At 38.8% G+C, this 18617-nt stretch overlaps 1 long non-coding RNA gene across 1 annotated transcript; it reads left to right on the forward strand.

The window, feature by feature from the left end:
• The first annotated feature begins 4996 nt into the window (after nt 1–4996).
• Nucleotides 4997–18163, forward strand: LOC127466794 (uncharacterized). Its single transcript, XR_007902856.1, has 3 exons — nt 4997–5268; nt 10158–10223; nt 18115–18163. It is a non-coding gene; the product is annotated as an uncharacterized LOC127466794 (long non-coding RNA).
• Nucleotides 18164–18617: the final 454 nt, after the last annotated feature.

The raw sequence follows: 18617 nt of genomic DNA on the forward strand, positions 1-18617 counted from the left end.
TATTTCTACATAGCTCTAGATTACGTATTCTGTTTTACACCAGACTTTGGGAAATTCTTTTGATAGAATTCTATTAAAGTAATTTGGACCAGAAACTGTAGTCTCTGCCAGTGGAACAAATACAGTATATTACTAGAAAAACTGAGATCTGTTTAGTGTATTTCTAATTGATATTTCCAGATCTTTCCATATGCACTATGTCTATGTTGTTAGAAGTTCCCTGTGGAAAAGAATACTTCACAGCCAGAAGGGCTAATGAACTGGGCCATTTCAGGTTACCTTATAATCATTTTTGTCAAACTTTCTTGGCAGTATCACTAGAGCATTAAAAATGTGCTAATGCAAAAGGGAAAAGTTGACGTTTGGGTTAAGATTTTTCCAATCCAAACACAAAATCAAAAACATGTAAGATAATCAAGAACTAGACAGCAAACACTTGGTTTCATAAGGTATAAGTGATCTATTTTGCTTATTAATTACCAGTAATAAAAAGAAAATAATTATGACATGGCCTATATTTTCCTTCTTTTTCTCTTTCTCCCTCTCCCCTGCTCCTCCGCCACCTCCCCAGTTTATGATATATTTTCTGGATACTGTGAGCTCTTCTGACTGGAAACTCTAAGAAGGGCTTAAATATAAGGAATATCCTGTGTTTCTTTAGACTTCAGTTATTTCTGTTGCAAGGCCCTAAAACCTGCAAAAATACTCAACCGCAGTAATAATTGGCCAGAATAGATACTTTATACATGACCAGTAGGATTTCAAATTAGCTTAGAGTGCATTGTGGCGCTGAACTGCTATGTTCCTAAATGCCTATAGCAATATCAATTTCTGTCTGAGTGTAGTTTTGGCTATTTTCAAGTTCTCAATAGTTTAAGGTAACAGTTACACCAGTGATATCATACAGAAATGCTAGTCAGGAGATCATATCCACCTAAAACCAGCTCATGTTGTGAAATTGTCTAGAAAGTACTTTCCTATAATTTATATTAAAATCAGTATCTGAGAGAAAGAGAAGTGAAGAATAAATATTTGTGTTAGTTCAATCAGCTTTTAGAGTGTTTTAAAATAAGCCTGAAATTACATCACAGTAAGGTAAACATATCTCTTTTATCATCCTGATAAAATCATGCTGTGATGTTTGTCACCTGAATAAATCCAGAGTGCTTGCTTGTAAAGCCAGAATACTCTTTGGTGTAGTATAATAAATAATATTCTAAAAATAAAAATCAGCTGAGATGAAGGTTGTCCTGTTAATACAAGCCTGGCCTCTTTCTTTTTTTTTAAATATATATGTGGAATTAGGATCTGACTATTCCTTGTAACATGAATTTTAAGTTCTGTAAGCCAAGAGGAATAAAAATAAGGTAAATCCAGATCTTTCAGTAGCTGTACTTCTTGAACCTCTGCCTGAAACCTCCCTCATTTGTACAAGATTGAGTTAATTTGTGTGCAATAAATTTTACGCTCTTCTCAGAAGTTCAAGCAGAAGTACAAACTCTGTGAAAAAGTGCTATTTTTGCACTTGAAAAAAACCAGACACTGTCGATGGGTGATTTACTGAGGCAAGTAAATATACTGCTTTGTAAGGGATCCCAGGATAAAATATAAACTGTCACAGTAAAGAGGACCCAGCTCTTTTCCAAACTGCAGGCGGGATGCTAATTCTGGCAGTCACTTGCTGGTCCTGTGAGAGTGAGTCATGCATTGCCTGCAGATACAGTGGTAGCACGTGGGGCTAAGTGCCACTCAGCCCCAGCTTCAGCTCCCTGCTCTTGGTGCACCCCAAGAGAAGGTGGGAACCCTGCTTCTCTTCTTTCTCTTTACAAGGTGCCTTCCCTTGCTTCTCAACACTGCTAGGACCAGCTTAGAAATGAAAAGAAGTTGGGTAAATTGAGGCAAATAGGCATTTCTGTATAATAAAAATAGATCAAATATTTTACACAGAAATCACACACCCACTTAGTTTTAGTGAATACTCTATGTGCTGTAGAATTATGCTTTTAAAGTTATGACTCATTCCAGGAGTTATATTAGCAGATGTTCATGCAGCTCAGCAAAAAGCCAAAAAAATAAGAAAAAATGCCCCCTTACACTTCTAATTTTCTCCCCATCTCATTACAGAGTTGCAAGACACTTCTCTCTCTCATACTTTGAGTGTCACTCTGTACAATATCAATAAATACAGGCAAATACAAATATCACATGAGAATCGAGTATCCAGGGAGAGTCAAGAATTTAGAGACTTATTTAGATAAATGACTCTAGTCAATGCTGGCTAAGATACAACTGGTACAATTTTCTGGACATATGAAAAAGAGTATAGAAATACATGTAAACATAGCATTAGTAAACACAACTTTAATAAGATGCTGCTAGACTCATCCTGATAACCAGAATTATTGAAGGATGTAGGATACTTCAGAGTTCAGGAAAGGGTTACAAAGCAATCAAGAGTCTGGGAACAAAACCCTTCTACTGTGAAGCTTAAGTGGTTTAAGGTGGCTCTTTTTGGTTTGACAAAAAAGAATATTAAGAGGTAAACCAGTACCCTCTACCTGGTCACTGGCAGGCAGAGAACAAGCCTTATATCTGTTTAATCTACTTTGCAAAACCTTCCAGCACCTTGTGACTGAAAGTTGACTTTTGACAAGTTTACCCGAAGAATTTCTATTCATAAAGGTAGGAAAACCTCAAAACAACTTTCTGGGCTGATGGTGAAAGGACATTTTTTGGATTCCTTAAAACTAAGTTTGATTTCTGTAAATATTTGGTTTAATACAGATAGTATCTGAATGACTTTGGTTTGTTTGTGTTGTTTGTTTTGTTTTGGTTTTTGGTTTTTTGCTTTGTTTTGGGTTTTTTTGTTGTTTTAATTTTATTTGTTTTTTTCACACCACATTATTAAAAATATGTGACAGCATGCAATTAATTTTATACAAACTGGTGAGAGACAGCAGCTAGGTACCTACTTTATTTGCTGCCAATTTATGTTGCATTCCAAATGGGGCCTTAGAGACAAAAGGCTCTTTGTCACAATGCCAGCATGTGTCTGAGCTCAGGCAGCTAAAGGTGAAATCATGTGGCTTATGTGTGCAAATTTGATAATACTATTGCTTTCAAGTCACCTGCAATGTACTGATCCTGCTCCACAATGCAGTGCACTATAGCCTTCATAACAGGCCTATAATCCCTGTGCATTCAAGTAAAGCTGAATTTTTATATCCAATATATAAAGCTGTTTATCATATGTCATTGTAACTACCAAAGGATTCTCCCCAAAGACTCTAAAAAGACACTCGTTGTCTTAAACAAGTCCAATGAGAAAAAATGTTTAGAATGTCTTCAAAATAAAGTAAACCAAAGTAGAGGAATACTTTGAAAATAATCTGTCATAATAAAAATATATAAATGTGTATGTCAATTCTTCCCTAACGTAAATAGAGCAATACTGATTTATGGCTGCAGATAAGTTCATTCATAAACTTTAAACCAATACCCTAATAATTTCCTTGAGCTGAAACAGTCCTCAACCCTGTGCATGTTTGAGTGTATTATTTGTAACTGAAGGGGGCACGTGTGGTCCCTGAGGCACTGAGGAAGTGAGTTGAAATCAAACTGTTACAACAGACAAACGCTTCCAAAGAACTCCAACTTTTACTGTCCCAAGAATTCTAACTTACTGTCAAGAAGAACAAACTCTTGATCTTTCAAAGAATGACATGCATGGTGAGTTTGTAGAAGTTAGAGTTTGTAGGTTAAATATTGTGCTGGAGGACAAAAATATATAAAATAAGTGCAAAAAAAAAAGAAGTTGAGAAAATATTGGTGATTGATGTGACTCTTTGGTCAAAATCTGCCTGAGAAAGCCCCTATTCTATGGAGTATCCAAGGCTGGGATACTCCATAGAGAGAGAGAGAGGGGATAAGGAAGATGTCATAGAACAGACTCCCCTCTGCACACCAGGCTTCCTGGTCTTTGTTAGCACTGGCTATCATAGCACTGCTTCCAGCCACAGGGTCCTCTAGGCTGGCAGAGCCATCCTTACATCTTTGTGACAGTACAGATCCACAGTATCATCTTTCAGTATTATTTTTATTATTATTTACATTTTAATTGAGTTTATTTTTATTTGTGTATCTCAGTTTGCATGTCCTTAATGTTAACATTATGTCCGAAAAAATTACTCCAGACGTGCAGATCAATGCAGAAAATACATGCATTTAAGATGATCCTCCTCAAAGGTAGATGTCCCAAGAAGGCACACCAGACAAGGAATGCCTGTTTCTCTCCCTTGACTGTAAAAAGTCTATAGAAAGAGCTCTATAATGAACTCTTGCATCCTGCAGATGTCTAATGACACAGCATCTGTGTCCAAGACAACATACTGGAGAGCCTGGAGCTGAGAGTAGAGAGTTGAACATCTTGGAGTAGGTGATCCTTGAATATTAACCAGCTTTTTTGGGCTCCACTTCTTTCAGGACATTATCCCAAGGTACTTGACCAAGCAAGTCCTTGAAGAGGCCAAAGTCTACTCTCCTGAAGTCCAGGGTAGTGAGTTTGCTGTGTGTCCTACTCACTACCCTAAGGATCTTCAGCTCCAACATTTCATGGTTTCTGCAGCCAAGGCTGCCCTTAAGCCTCATATTTGCCTCCAGCCTCCCCTTGTCGGCAAGAACAAGATCCAGGATAGCATCTCTGCTCATTGGCTCCTCTACCACTTGGAGAGTTACCATCAATGCATTCCAGGAACCTCCTGGATTGCTTATACCCTCATCTTCTTGGTCTTCTTGGTCAGGTGGCCTGTATCAGACCCCTAAAATAATGTCATCTTTCCCTGCCCTCCCTTTAATCCTCACCCATAAGCTCTCAGTCATCTTCTCATCCATCCCTAGGTGAAACTTTATGCACTCCAGCTGGTCATTGCCATAGAGAGCGACACCCTCTCCTCATCTCCCCTGCCTGTCCTTCCTAAAGAGCCAGTGTCCTTCTATCCCAACATTCCAGTCTTAGAAGCCATCCCACTATGTCTCCATGACACCAATAAGATCATAGTCCTATAGGCATGTGCATGTCTTTGGCTTCTCTTGTTTATTTCCCATCCTCTGTCTGTTTGCCCAAAAGCATTTAAGTTGGGCCCCCCATGAGGTTGACTTACTGGCTGGAGTGGCTGGAATTCCTTTGTTTTGCTCTTCAGATGCTCTCTTGCTGACCTGTGCTCCCCCTCCAGACTCCAAGCATCTGCTGCTGATGCTGGCATCAAACTGGTAGGAGTGGGATGGGCTGAGGTTCCCCTGCCCTGGCAAGTTCAATTCAAAGCCCTCTTCACCACCAGCTTGGCAAGCCTGTGGCCTATATATGTGCAGCATTTACACTGTATGGCTTTTGCTTCAGTCTTGATGTGCAGAGTCCCTTCCCACTGGGACAGATCCATACAGGGTGCACACGCACTAAGTCCCACAAAGCCAGTGTCTGTTTCATCAGAAGTTATGAGTTTTGGATAGCTTGGAAAATTAGGGTCCAAGTCCTAGCCTTGAAAAAGACACTTCAAAGTAGGAATTAGATTCTTGTTATCTCGGTGCTTTTTTCTTTCTGAGAAGCTTTTTTAATCTGAGAAGGCCTTTTAAATAGTATATAATAAATCGTTGAGTAGTTGCTATTGTCAGCCTGAACAACAAGCAGAATGTTAATTATAAAGTGTGTAAAATTAAAGAGAACAAGTTAATTAAAGGCAGGGAAAGGCTAATTGAAATATCTCCTTTTTTTCCCCTGTTTATTGTTTGATCCTTCTTCTAAGTAGGTGGGAAAAGAGACTATTTCTTTTTAATTTTTCCTTTATTTTTTTTTTCCAGTACAGCTATGGGTTTCAGACTATTTCACAGTTGTATATGAGCTGAGCAGCAACTGAGACAGACGGACTTTTTCTTGAAAAAAGGGAGAGAAACTTAAAAAGTTAACATTTAGCAAATGTCAAAACACACTCTAGGCCAGTTTCTCACTTGGTGCTGCTGGAGGTTAGTGCCTTTGACGTCAATGGAATGGTTCCCATTTTCAACAGGTGTATCCCAGCCCACTAGCCCAATATTTGCACCATATACACCATAGAGGAAACAAAGGAATACTGAGAGAGCTTTATCTATTTACCTTAGGAAAAAAAGCTGGTTTTTTATGGGTGAGAGTTATAAATTTGCTGGTTGAGTGCATGTGCTCAAATAAAAGGCTATATTATTTGTCCTACTAAGTACAGTCTGTTGGATTTTCAAAGCTGGTTTGCTATTTACCACAAATACAGAGGGCTTTGTACTCACTCTGACCTTTGGTTCAGAATTTATCCTTTATAATGTTAATGATTTCTCTAGATTTGAATGAAACACATTTTTTTCTGTGTGGTATGGCCAAAATTCTTGTTTCAAGAATTCTTTGGTGGTCATAATACTGGTCTCACTTCAAGAAAGACATTGAGAATCTGGTGGAGGGTCTAGAGAGTAAGTCCTGTGAGCTGAGGGAGCTGGGGTTTTTTAGCCTGGAGAAGAAGAGGCCCAGGGAAGACCTTACTGCTCTCTACAACTATAGGAAGGGAGGTGGAGTTTGACCTCTTCTCCCATGCAACAAGTGACAGGACAAGAAGAAATGGCTTCAGTCTGTGCCAGGGGAGGTTCAGACTGGACACCAGGAAGAATTTGGTTAAACACTGGAATGGGCTACCAAGGGAAACAGTGGAGTCACCATACCTGAAATGTTCAAGAAATACCTGGACATGACACTCAATGCTATGGATTAATTGACATGGGGGTGTTCAGTCAAAGGTTGGACTTGATGGTCTTGGAGGTCTTTTTCAACCTCAATGACTTGTTCAACTGCAAGAAGTTTAACAATGGCAAGTGCTGGATTCTGCATTTGGAACAGGGCAGCACTGGTTGTGTGTATAGATTGGAGAGCAAGAGGTTGGGGAGCAACATTGCAGAAAGGGACCTGGGAATTTTAGTTGATGGCAAGTTGAATATGAGTCAGCAGTGCCCTGGTAGCCTGGAGGGCCAACCCTGTCCTGGGGGGTATCAGGCAAAGCATCACCAGCTAGTCAAAGGAAGTGATTTTCCAGCTCTGCTCTGCACTGGGGTGGCCTCACCTTGAATATTGTGTGCAGTTTTGGACCTCACAATGTAAAAAAAGATGTTAAGCTATTAGAGACTGTCCAAAGGAGCCATGAGGATGATGAAGGTTCTAGAGGGGAAACTTTATGAGGAGCAGCTGAAGTCACTTGGTTTGTTCAGCCTGGAGAAGAGGAGACTGAGGGGAGATCTCATTGCAGTCTACAACTTCTTCACAAGGGGAAGTGGAGGGGCAGGTACTGATCTCTACGCTCTAGTGACCAGTGATGGCATTAGAGGAAATGGCATGAAGCGGAGTCGGGGTATATTGTGGCCTTATTCCAACTGCTTATTTGGTATCTATCACAGAGATTGAAAAGCATCTTTTACCCAAAAGCTTTCCAGTGGTAAGATATTCCTTGCTCTACTGATTTCTATGTGTTTGGGCCTTCTTATTGCTTAGATAAAAAAAACCTTTGTTTTAAAAAGTCTCAGATGATTGGTTGCTGTTTCTGCAGCCAGGTGAATGACCAGGAAATAGAAAGAAACCATTCTTTTCAATTCAAGGAAAGATTTAAGGAGACTTAGAACTGCCTAAATCCCTTGGGGTTAAAGAGAAAATAGGAACAAGAAGAAAATGTCTGTAGCAGAAAAGCTCTTTCTCTGTGTGTGTGTAAGTGGAATAGTTGCATTTGTTCTTCAGACTTTTAAACCTTTAAAAACATCCTGGTCTGACAAAGATTTCTGTATTCTCAAAGTCTTCAGTTTGCAACTGCTTGCTGCTGAATTTAAAACCTGGAAGAAATTGCAGCAGACTTTTGCTACACTTTGTACATTCTAATCTTTGTCCTGGTTTTGGCTGTGGTAAAGCTAGTTTTCTGTGTTTTGGAATTAGGATGAGAATAATGTTAACACATCAATGTTTTAGTTGCTGCTGAGAAGTACTTACAGTAAATCGAGGAGTTTTCATCTGCTCATATTGCCCTGCCAGCAAGGAGGCTGATGGACCACATGAAGCTCGGAGGGGACACAAGCAGGACAACTGACCCAAACTGGCCAAAAGGATATTCCGTGCAATAAGATGTCATGCTGAACAAAAAAACTGGGGAGAGTTAGCTAGGGGGCAATGGCCTGCTGCCTGGCAGGGCATTGGTCAGTGGGTGATGAGCAAGTGCATTGTGCATCATTTGTTTTGTATATTCTTTTATCATTATTATTATTTTACCTTCCTTTTCTGTCCTATTAAACTGTCTTTATCTCAACCCATGAGTTTTAAGTTTTTTTCCAGTTCTCTCCTCCATCCTACTGGGGAGCAGCGAGGTGTTTAGCTGCCTGCCGGGTTAAATCCCAACACTCTTTTTTGGGGCCCAGTGTGGGATTTAAAGGGTTGAGATAATGACAGATCTGACCAGAACATTTGTTCTGGTTACAGAACAATTTGCTAAAACAAATTTGTTACAAGTATTTATTTTATTAATTTAATAGTCACTGGTTACAATGTTGATTTATTTACTCTCAGAGTTGATGCAATTGTTCTCAGGGTTGTGTTATGCAGCACCTCTCCTGTTGTGCTGTTTATCATCTCAGGGGTTGGATTAAGATTAAAATTTTGCTGTATCTTTTGTATAATACTAGTTTATGATTTGATAAAATGACTAGTTGTGAAACTAAACTGGTATTTGTACGCAGTATTGCTGTTGTCTCTATACTTCAAGAACCATCTATCAGAAACTATTAATAAATACATCTTATACCATTTCTCCTTGGACAAGTAGCCTCCAGGCTAGTTATAATAGCTCTTGAGAATGCTGAATATCATTGGGATGTTCAATCATTACGTTCCTACTACTATGTCTCCTTAATGTGTTATGTGTCTTGCTTAAAGTTAAACTTAAGCAAAAATTGTTCTGAGAGTTCTGGCAATTCAAAGAGGACATGTCCTACTCCTCACCTATACAAATGAGTACCTTAAGTATGAGGAGTAAGAGTTCCTCTGTTCAAGAGGGAGGATATAGTGGATATACTCCCCAGGGTAACTACAGTTTACCTGTGGTTCCACAGGGAGGACACTAGGAAATGGGATGGAAAATCTACCTCAGCCTTAGAAGTATGGGTATCTGAATTGCAAGGAAAAACAGTCACAAAAGGAGAATCCCTCTTGTGCAAAATTTCCAGGAAAATTGCTGCTTCAGTTTCCAATGGGCAGTTCCAAAAAGAGTAGAAAGGCTGATCATAGTTCTGAACTTAATAAAGATACTTCTCATTTGTATTTACAGGAAGGGAGTTACAAATGCTGTGTCCTGGACTAGAGGGGATCTACCTTCAGCCAGGTGGAATAAGAGTACGACACAGTTTATATTGGACTATGTGGATCCAATTGGCCTGGCACTTAGACCCACAGGCTCTAGTAGACACCAGTGCACAGTGTTATCAAACTGTAAAGGGGTAAAATCTGTCTGGATTCTGTGACAGGGGGAGCATTTGACTTCATTGTTATGTAGGTCATAATGAAAATATTAAACAGTATTGACTCCTGAGACATGTTGCTTGCGACCAGTCTCACAGTGACAATACTCCTCTGTGTGGTGTCAGAATCAATGTGCAGTACCACAGATTTTGGCATAGATGTTTTTGTCTGGTAAGCTTCGTGCTGTGACTACTTCCCTGGGGAGTGATCACATCACCAAGTTTACCAGAGTTCAAGAAACATGATACTCTCAGGCACATGGTGTGACTCTTGTGGATGGTCCTTTGGAGGGCTAAGGGTTGGACTTGATGATTCTTGTGGATCCCTTCCAATTCAGCATTTTCTGTGATTCTGTGTTCTTCTAAGCTGTGTTACAACCAATGGAGAGATTTAATTTGCGATTCCATAAGTAAGATCTGAATCATCTTTTAATTTACAGCTATTCAGTAGAACACGGGTGGCTATTCTGAGCGACATTTTCTAAGCTTGAGGATTAAATACAAGACTTGGTCAGAATCCGTTTTCATCAGTGAGAATGTAAAGTTTTTAATGTAACCAAATCCAGTATAAGGGAATAATTTAAAAATATCCTCTTTTCTAGAGCACATATTTCTTCTGACCGCATGGGCACATGAAGTTTTTCCAGGGTCTAGGGCTGTTCATTCCAGTAAGTTATTTTTCCACTTAATATGAAAAAAAAGAAGAATGTTTTGCTTTTATAAAAAAAAATATATTGTTCTTTATATATAAAATCCTTCTGGTATCTCTCAGAAATTACATACACTACATGTGATGCTATATATAGTTTTGAATCTATTGTGGCTACATTGTATTTAGATATTGCACTTCTCTTCCTCTACAGAAGTCTAGTTTCCTCATCCTTCAGAAGCACATAATTATTATTTTGAGGCAAATTTGTTTTTCCTTGCTGACAGGATCTGTTGACACACAAGTGCTCACCTTCGAGACTGTAACTTTTTCTTTTTTTCACTTTTAAATAAGAAATATATTCTGGGAGGTTTTCATGGTAGATTTTTTATTTGTTTCAAATGACAGGACTAAACAAACCCATTTCTATACTCTCCTGCTGCCAACAGCCTAAAGCATTCATCAATTGATCCCTTTTAACCTGCAAGAATTCATTTTCTGCCTTGCTTCAGTTTCTTGCCAGTCCCAGATCACCACAGTTGCTTATTTTGCACACAACTTTTACAACCTTTTCTCAACTTTCCTTCTGATGAGAATGGAGGAAGGCAGAGGAAAAGGAATAATAAATGTTGATTTTGCCTTTTCTCAGAACTAATAAAACCAATGTTTCTTATCCCACCACTTCTTATATGTGAACAGCTGATGCTTTCTTTAACATACTGCAGTCCAGGCTTAGCACTGGACAGACTGTAACATTTATTAATGAGGTGAACAGTATTGCCTTTTTCTAGGCAAGACTAAATGTTGCCTGTGGCAAAGAGGTTTTGTGCTGGAGTATGTGAGCTTTTTTTTCTCTGTCGTACTCTTTCCCTGATGTGATATTATGTTGTGAGACTAAGAACAAGGTCAGGAAGAAATATGCTTGAATACTTCTGGGTTGATTAATCCTTAAGTTTTGTTCTTAGGAAATTTTGTTTTCACATTTCTGGACATACTGAAGTCTGTGACCTTGCCCTAACTGTGCTGCAACCAGACATAGGATTCATGAGCCATTATATTGCTTTATTTTTCTGACTTTATACCTCCAGTTTTCATATCTTTATATCTGTGTGGGAGGTTGATGCAATGTCTGATGTGCTTCTAAACGAAAAATCACCTCTCATCACCTATATAACTGGAGTACTTTTTGATGAATTAAGCTAGGAGCTTTTTAGTGTTGAAGAGCAACATCAAGCCTCTCTTGAAAAAGAGAGAAAAAGCACAAGATTTTCTCAGAAAGTCTTTGAAAAATTTTCAGCTTGTTTCTAAATATTGTTTCAAAACATAGAATTTATTTTACCTCCTCCAGTCTTCTCCAGTAAATGCAATGCACAATTAGCAAACTATTCTAGTATTTCAACTTGACTTACTGTACGTCAAAGGATAGACACACTCAGATGGTCTAAACTCCACTGAAGATGGAGCTAGAGTAAAGGCAATTCCAACTGCATTGCATCTCATGCAAATGATCTTGGAGACTAAGCATTCCTGGGCTTGTCCTGTACTTGGATAAGAGACCATCTGGAAGTCCCAGATAAAGTAGGCACAAGCCAAGATGTCGTGGCTGAACATTAGACCACAGAAAGTGAATGAGTTAGAAGGCTACATTCTCCCCCTCATCACTGGTGGATGAGTCAGAGAGCTAAAGTTACCAGTACTATTTTCATTCCCTCAGTGAGAAATGTCTCAGGCAAATACTGCAAATCAAAAGCATTAAAATTAGTGAAGTTATATGAAACTTAAGCTTCACAGGGACCTTTAACCAGGGTTAAACAATCATACCCTCTATGATGCCTATGTCTGGAAAATTATATAAACTTACCAAAACTTTGTAGTATTTCTGTACTGGGAACCAACACGGGGCAAGCAAATAGCTGTTTTGTTTTTGCTTCTCTCTCCTATCAGGCAAGTCCTGGGTGCTATGACTGACATCGGAGCTTTTCTCTATCCGTATGTCATTTTACAGAAGTGAAGAGATTGTTTTGGCCCCCATTTTAGCAGAGAAAGGGAAAAGTCTTCTCTGCTTCTGAAAGAAACCTCCTGCAGCCATTTAAGGAATAGTACGATGGGGAAGGTTGCCCTGTGCAGTACAGTAACTAGCATTTTTTCAAAGCAGAAACTTCGTATGAAGTATTCAGTATTCTAAGGAGGGCTCATGCTTCCTTGTGAGAAGAGAACTGGAGTGTATGGATTACTGAGAGAATATAGGAAGGAGGAGGGAAAGGGAAAAGAGAAAAGGGACCATGCAGAAAAAACTTACCTAGGAAAAAAAAGAGAGAATAAACTACTAACTTTTCCTTTTATGCTAAATTTTCAGTTCCCTCTTTGCAATGAACCAACACCATAAATTGGTAATATCTATATCATCTATGTCAAAGATCACTAGTTCCAACATAGGAGAATTTACACACATTGAAAATTTGTGAAGCTGAAATTTAATATTTGGCCCGATAATAACAAGGCTTAAAGATATTCCTATGGTAAGCTAAAAGATGTGCAACTTTTGAGATGACTGGTTCAATCACAAAAAAATGTAAGAATGAAGTTCAGGTGAAAAGCTACCATGTACGTTGTCCTCACTATTTCTCACCATGCAGATTCTGAATATGGAAGCAGTTCTAGCTTTGTGTTGCAGAATTTCTCTTCACTGAGTAGCTCTTTTCACTCTTTCATTCTCTCCTTCTTTTCTGGCAGTGAAAACACATTCTTTTCCTCTGTAATGTAATTATACACAAACTCACAACCTCAACCATATTGCCATGATCTAGCATCACCCACAATCTGGCAGATGCCACTGACTGAAAACACAGCTCTACTTCAGAGTAAGTCATACAGATGTACTGTTTCTACATATAAAAACACAGTTTCCATGGCATGACAGCACTGTCTGTACACACTGGGGACTGACACCTAAGCTTCTTTGTGTGATGATTCATTCTTCAGCTCTCATAAGCAACATTAATTCAGAAAAAGTGTGTGCAATGATTCTTATTTAAAGATTCTGAATTTTGAATAATTTTGAAATTACAGTAATTTTTACTTTAATGTCATTGCCAGTTAGGTTGCCTGACTCAGAACATGTGGTTTTGATTTTAAACAGCTATTGACTTTGTTTACTTGGGAAGCAGGGTCAGTATTATACTTGGAGATCCTCTTACTCATCTTTAATTCCCATACTTTTTGTATAGACATTTAAGCACAGTATACATACAGTATTTTCTATGTGATACAGTGGCTTTATTGTATTCCAGTGAAAGCTATGCAATTCCAGCACAGTTGATTGGATTATAATGTCTAAGACTAGTGTAATGGAGCATGAACTTGAGACCTTGTAAATATCGAAGCACAACTAGCTTTGCCCTAATATGAGTTACAAACAAATAATAAGAGAGATGAACCATTATATCTAATTACTCTAATTTCCTGTCTTTTTTTCTTTATTTTCCATTGAAATAATTTAAAACACTGCCTTCCAAATAAGTTTGAAGGTATGTGCTGCATCCTCATATCTTAATTTAATTTATCAAAGGTGTAAAAACAGAGGGAACACGGGCCCATAAGGACATAATACTTTTCAAAGACAGAAAACTGGATGTCAGTATTTGAATCACCTAATTCGAATCACCTGATCACTAAAACCCAAGTTTTAGTTCAGCTAGTTCCTGCAAAGAAGAAATTCCCACTGTCCCTGTCATTGTCTGAGATATGTAATTTATGTCTTTGACCCCTTTGTAGACAAGTAGGATTTATGGAAAATGGAAGGTTACAACAGGGTTGTAAAAAGTGCTATCCAGTTGTGCTGTTGCTTAATTCAAAGGGTTAAGCATGAATGAATCTTACACGGAAAAGAAAAAATTCATTCTCTAAAAGAGCAAATCACAGTATTTAAATATTGAAGAAATAAAATATGAGGAAAAGGTGACAGCACTTAGCAGTCTTTTCAAACATAATTTTTCAAATTTCTCTAGGCAGAGTTTCCTGGAAAGAAATTCTTGAAAATTCATCTTTGAATGGGATTCTAAAAGCACTGTCAATAATTATGACTGTTTATGGGTGAGGAAGTATTTTTGTTTAAGGTCTGATGAATCCTGCTTGTTTTGAACCACATCTCATTAAACTAATTTATAAGCAAGCAAATGTAACATTAATAACTTATTTTCCTGAAAGCAAACATTTCAGTCAGGTTTTTATATAAAGTTTTCATTCAAGTGATTTTTTTAAACAGTCATACTAATCAGGATCAAGAATCTTAAATCTGAACTAGATCACCCTCTTTGCATTTCTGCTTATAAAAGATACTCTCTCCTACAGCAATACAGGGGATAGACGGTTTTAGAATAAGAGTTGTTAAATTATACTCTCATTCCAGTAGCTCATCAAGACCTATCCAAGAACTGAATCTAACCTTTCAACATTGTTTTTTTCTGTTTTGACATCTCCCAAATGGCTTGCCAAAAGCTCTGGAACACTATAATCTCTACTGGAAAGTAACTCCCTCTTGGAAATACACTTTAGCTTCCTTTGTTCTTTTCTCTCCTTGATGGGCTGGATGCTGCTTGCTCCCAGAAATGAATAACATGGTGTGCAGTGAGTGCTATAAAGTCAGGGATGTGAGCCAAGAGACAGACAGAGATGCTTGTTCAAAGTCATTCATCCAGTGACTTCACTGGAAGCTGGAAATTATTTCTCATTGAAGAAAAATGTTTGCCTTTTAACTTAACTGCTCTTGCACTCTCACACTGTAAAGTATGTGAATGCTAGAGGGAACACAGAGAAACTGAGTCGAAACACCACAGTCGCTGTGAAAGTCATTCTAGAAATTCCTTTTGTATTGCTATAAGTTGTTAAAAGAAAAAATATTTTGTGTTCTTGGCTCTGTCAAAATATTGGGAATTTGTAAGAACTAAGTTTCAATTCTACTTGATAACTAGACAGGAGCAGGAGGAAACACTTTCTGCCATCTTGCCATCAATGACAAGCAACATATGTCTTATAGAAAAGACTGCAGTATTGGATCATCTAAAAGTTAGCATATTATATAACCCCTTGAATATCCATCACTCACAAACTCCAGCTTTGTCAACATGTTGGCATATCAGTTTTTAACCAACACAAGCAGATCTGAATTATCTTTATTTATTTTTATTTATTCTTATCCTGGATGAGAAGATCAAATGTACCCTCAGTAAATTAGTGGATGACACCAAGCTGTGTGAGTGTCAATTTGCTGGAGGGTAGGAAGGCTCTCCAGAGGGATCTGGTCAGCTAGAGAGATGAGACCAGCTGTATCAGCTTCAACATGGCCAAGTGCCGAGTCCTGCACTTCAACCACAACAACCCTCTGCAGAGCTACAGGCTGGGGGAAGAGTGGTTGGAAAGAAGCCCAGCTGCAAAGAACCTGGGGGTGCTGTTTGACAGTGTCTGAAAAAGAGCCAGCAGGCTTGTATCAAGAGTTGTGTGGCCAGCAGAACTAGGGAAGTGGTTGTCCCTCTGTACTCAACACTGGTGAGGCTGCATCTCAAGTACCATGTCCAGTTCTGGGCCCTTCACTTCAAAAAGGACACTGAGGTGCTGGAGTGTGTCCACAGGAGGACAAAGATGCTGATGAAGGGTATACAGGGTAAGTCCTGTGAGGAGTGGCTGAGGAAGCTGCAAATGTTAAACTTGGAGAATAGGAGGCTCATGGGAGACCTTATCACTCTCTACAACTATCTGAAAGGAGGTTTTTAGCAAAGTGGGGATTGGTCTCTTCTCCCAGGCAACTAGCCACAGGATGAGAGGACACAGCTTCAAGCTGTGCCACAGGAGGTTCAGACTGGACATCAGGGGGAATTTCTTCACAAAAAGGGTGGTTAAACATTGGAAGGGGCTGCCCAGGGAGGTGGTGGAGTGACCATCCCTGGAGGTGTTCAAGAAACTACTGGACATGGCACTCAGTGCCATGGTCTAGTTGACATGGTGGTGTTTGGTCAAGGGTTGAACTAGATGATATTTTCCAACATACCTGATTCTGTCATTCTCTGACTTTCCATTTGCTTCTGGATAAAATTCAATATATTAGAACTACTCGAAGTCCCACTCCTTCACTTTAGTTTTGTGGGGGTTTGTTGCAGTGCAGGTTTTTTTAGGACAGCATGCTATTCACTGAAAGTATCAAAACACATTCACACACTTTACACAGATATGACATCGCAAACCGTGATTACAATACATTCTCAAACTCTCTACAATTTTATATTATCTTCCATGTTTCACACTGTTTAGGTTCAAGGTAAGAATTCAAAGGCTCATTACCTCTCTGATATGCTGAGAACTTATTAGCATAATTAGAAACTAAAAAATCAGGAAGTGATATTTGATCCAAGGAGTGGTGTACCAGCAGAGTCAATACAAGATGGAATAAGTTTGTAAGAGTGCTGCAAAATTTGTTTTGTTTTGATTCAATGTTTAAAATGCTTATGCTGATATTTAGAAGACAAGCTATTAGGGTAGTAAGTACAGAGGAAATCCTTCAAGGACAAAGGACCACTATTGCTGCTACAGTCATGCAATGACTTTGGCTGTGGGATTTTGGCTGTGGACACTTTAAACTGTGTTTTTGAATTAATGTTGTAGAGAAAGGTGAGAGAATGACATTACTGCTACAATACTGGTTGTATCACAAGAATGTTGGGATTAGAAGATATTTTGTGTCTTATTTAATGCATATGTTTGAATATGTATTTGTAAATGTATTTCTATGTATGTGATGGCACATTGACACCTACTTACCTATCCATTCATCTGTGGATAAAACTTGTAAAACAAAATAATACAAGTCAAGAAAAAGGAGAAAGGGGAAATAAAAGAAAGCTGGATTGATTATTCTAGTGACAGAACTTAAGAACTGATCACAAAGTCCTGCCACATTAAAAATTCTTTGGGCAAGATTTATGGCATTTACTTTTAAGGACTGGAATATTAATAACTGTAAAAGCTAAGGAAAGGTTATCACTGACAGTAATAGTGCTTTTATAGAGTGAGAATATTAAAGTTATATTTCTCATACAAAGAAATCCATTCTTCTAAGGAAAAAAAAAGAGGATCACACAGGACTGTGTTTTCTAGCACAACCAGTCATACTTTATTCAGCCCTGGACGAAGGAAACTTTGGAAGCAATTAAGCTGGTGTCCATGAATGCAAAGGTGGCACACACATTTACTGTGCATTGAAATGCTCTCTCTTACATAGGAACCTGATATATTCTGCAGGTCCATTGCTTGGAAGTCCTGGGAAGAGCCAGGGTCCTAATTCTGGGAATTACTTGCTGTCAGGAAGTGGGTAAAGCAAGACCTGGCCTCACACTTTGAGTGAGAATGGTTGTCAAGGTTACTGATGCTGAGTGGAAGATAGATAGGAATATGGAACCAGAATGTCAGAGTGAGATCTGGCATGAAAACAGACATTATTTCAAGGACTTACTAGCAAGTGGACTGGCAAAAAACATAAAGGAAAGATTAGAGTTGGTAACATAAAAGGACCTTGTCTGATAGCATTACAGAAAACAAAGAGAAGGAAGAAATGTGGTAACAACTAGGTCTCTGTAGGGGTTGAGGCCTTTGTATTTGGAACATAGGAAGTAGAAAATAAATTGTTTCAAATTATAGGAATTTGAAAGAGGCACTTATCTTCAGCAAATAGTGTTTATTGTTTTGGCCTTACCCCTTCTATTAGGTAAGATTATCTTCGTGGCACTTACTTGATTAGATAGGAATATGAACACCTGTAAAAACTAAGTGACATCTGATTCTGAAAAACCTTTATATCCTGATTTACAGGTCAATATTGCCTAATCTAATGTGTCCTGACTGAACGTTTTCACCCATGACAGGTGCACCTGCTGCAGCCTTCCAGCCAGTGACCTGGTCTGACCTCAGATGTGTAATAGTTGGCTGCAGCCATGTAACACTGACCAGCCCCTGTGCAGGCTGACCCCCATCACGACTGCATGGTGGCTGTTGTGGGAGGCAGGTAAGACCCTCCAGCCAATGAAGGTTGAAGTGACCATATTTAACCACAGACAAGACTCAGCTCTGACCTCACCAGAGTGGGTCAGTTGAGCTGGTCCTCCTTGAAGCAGTGGGTCTGCAGGGAGTCTACAGCTGGGGCCTCTCCCCTTGGGTCAGATTGCTGCCCAGTGTAATTCCACGAGGTTGAGAGCTCTCCACTGATTGGGTATATGATTGCACATTATGGGTTATCCTTCTGAAACATGAAGAATTCTTAAGTCATTCATGTAGTACCAATTCCATGTGACATCATGAATCTGTATTCAAATGCTGATATAACTTTATGTGGTTTAACTGTTTTATCTCACTTAACTGGTTTATAAAG

This window comes from Manacus candei, unplaced genomic scaffold, assembly GCF_025592945.1.
Source record: "Manacus candei isolate 608988 ecotype Guabito, Panama unplaced genomic scaffold, ASM2559294v1 h1tg000011l, whole genome shotgun sequence".
NCBI classification, from domain to species: domain Eukaryota; kingdom Metazoa; phylum Chordata; class Aves; order Passeriformes; family Pipridae; genus Manacus; species Manacus candei.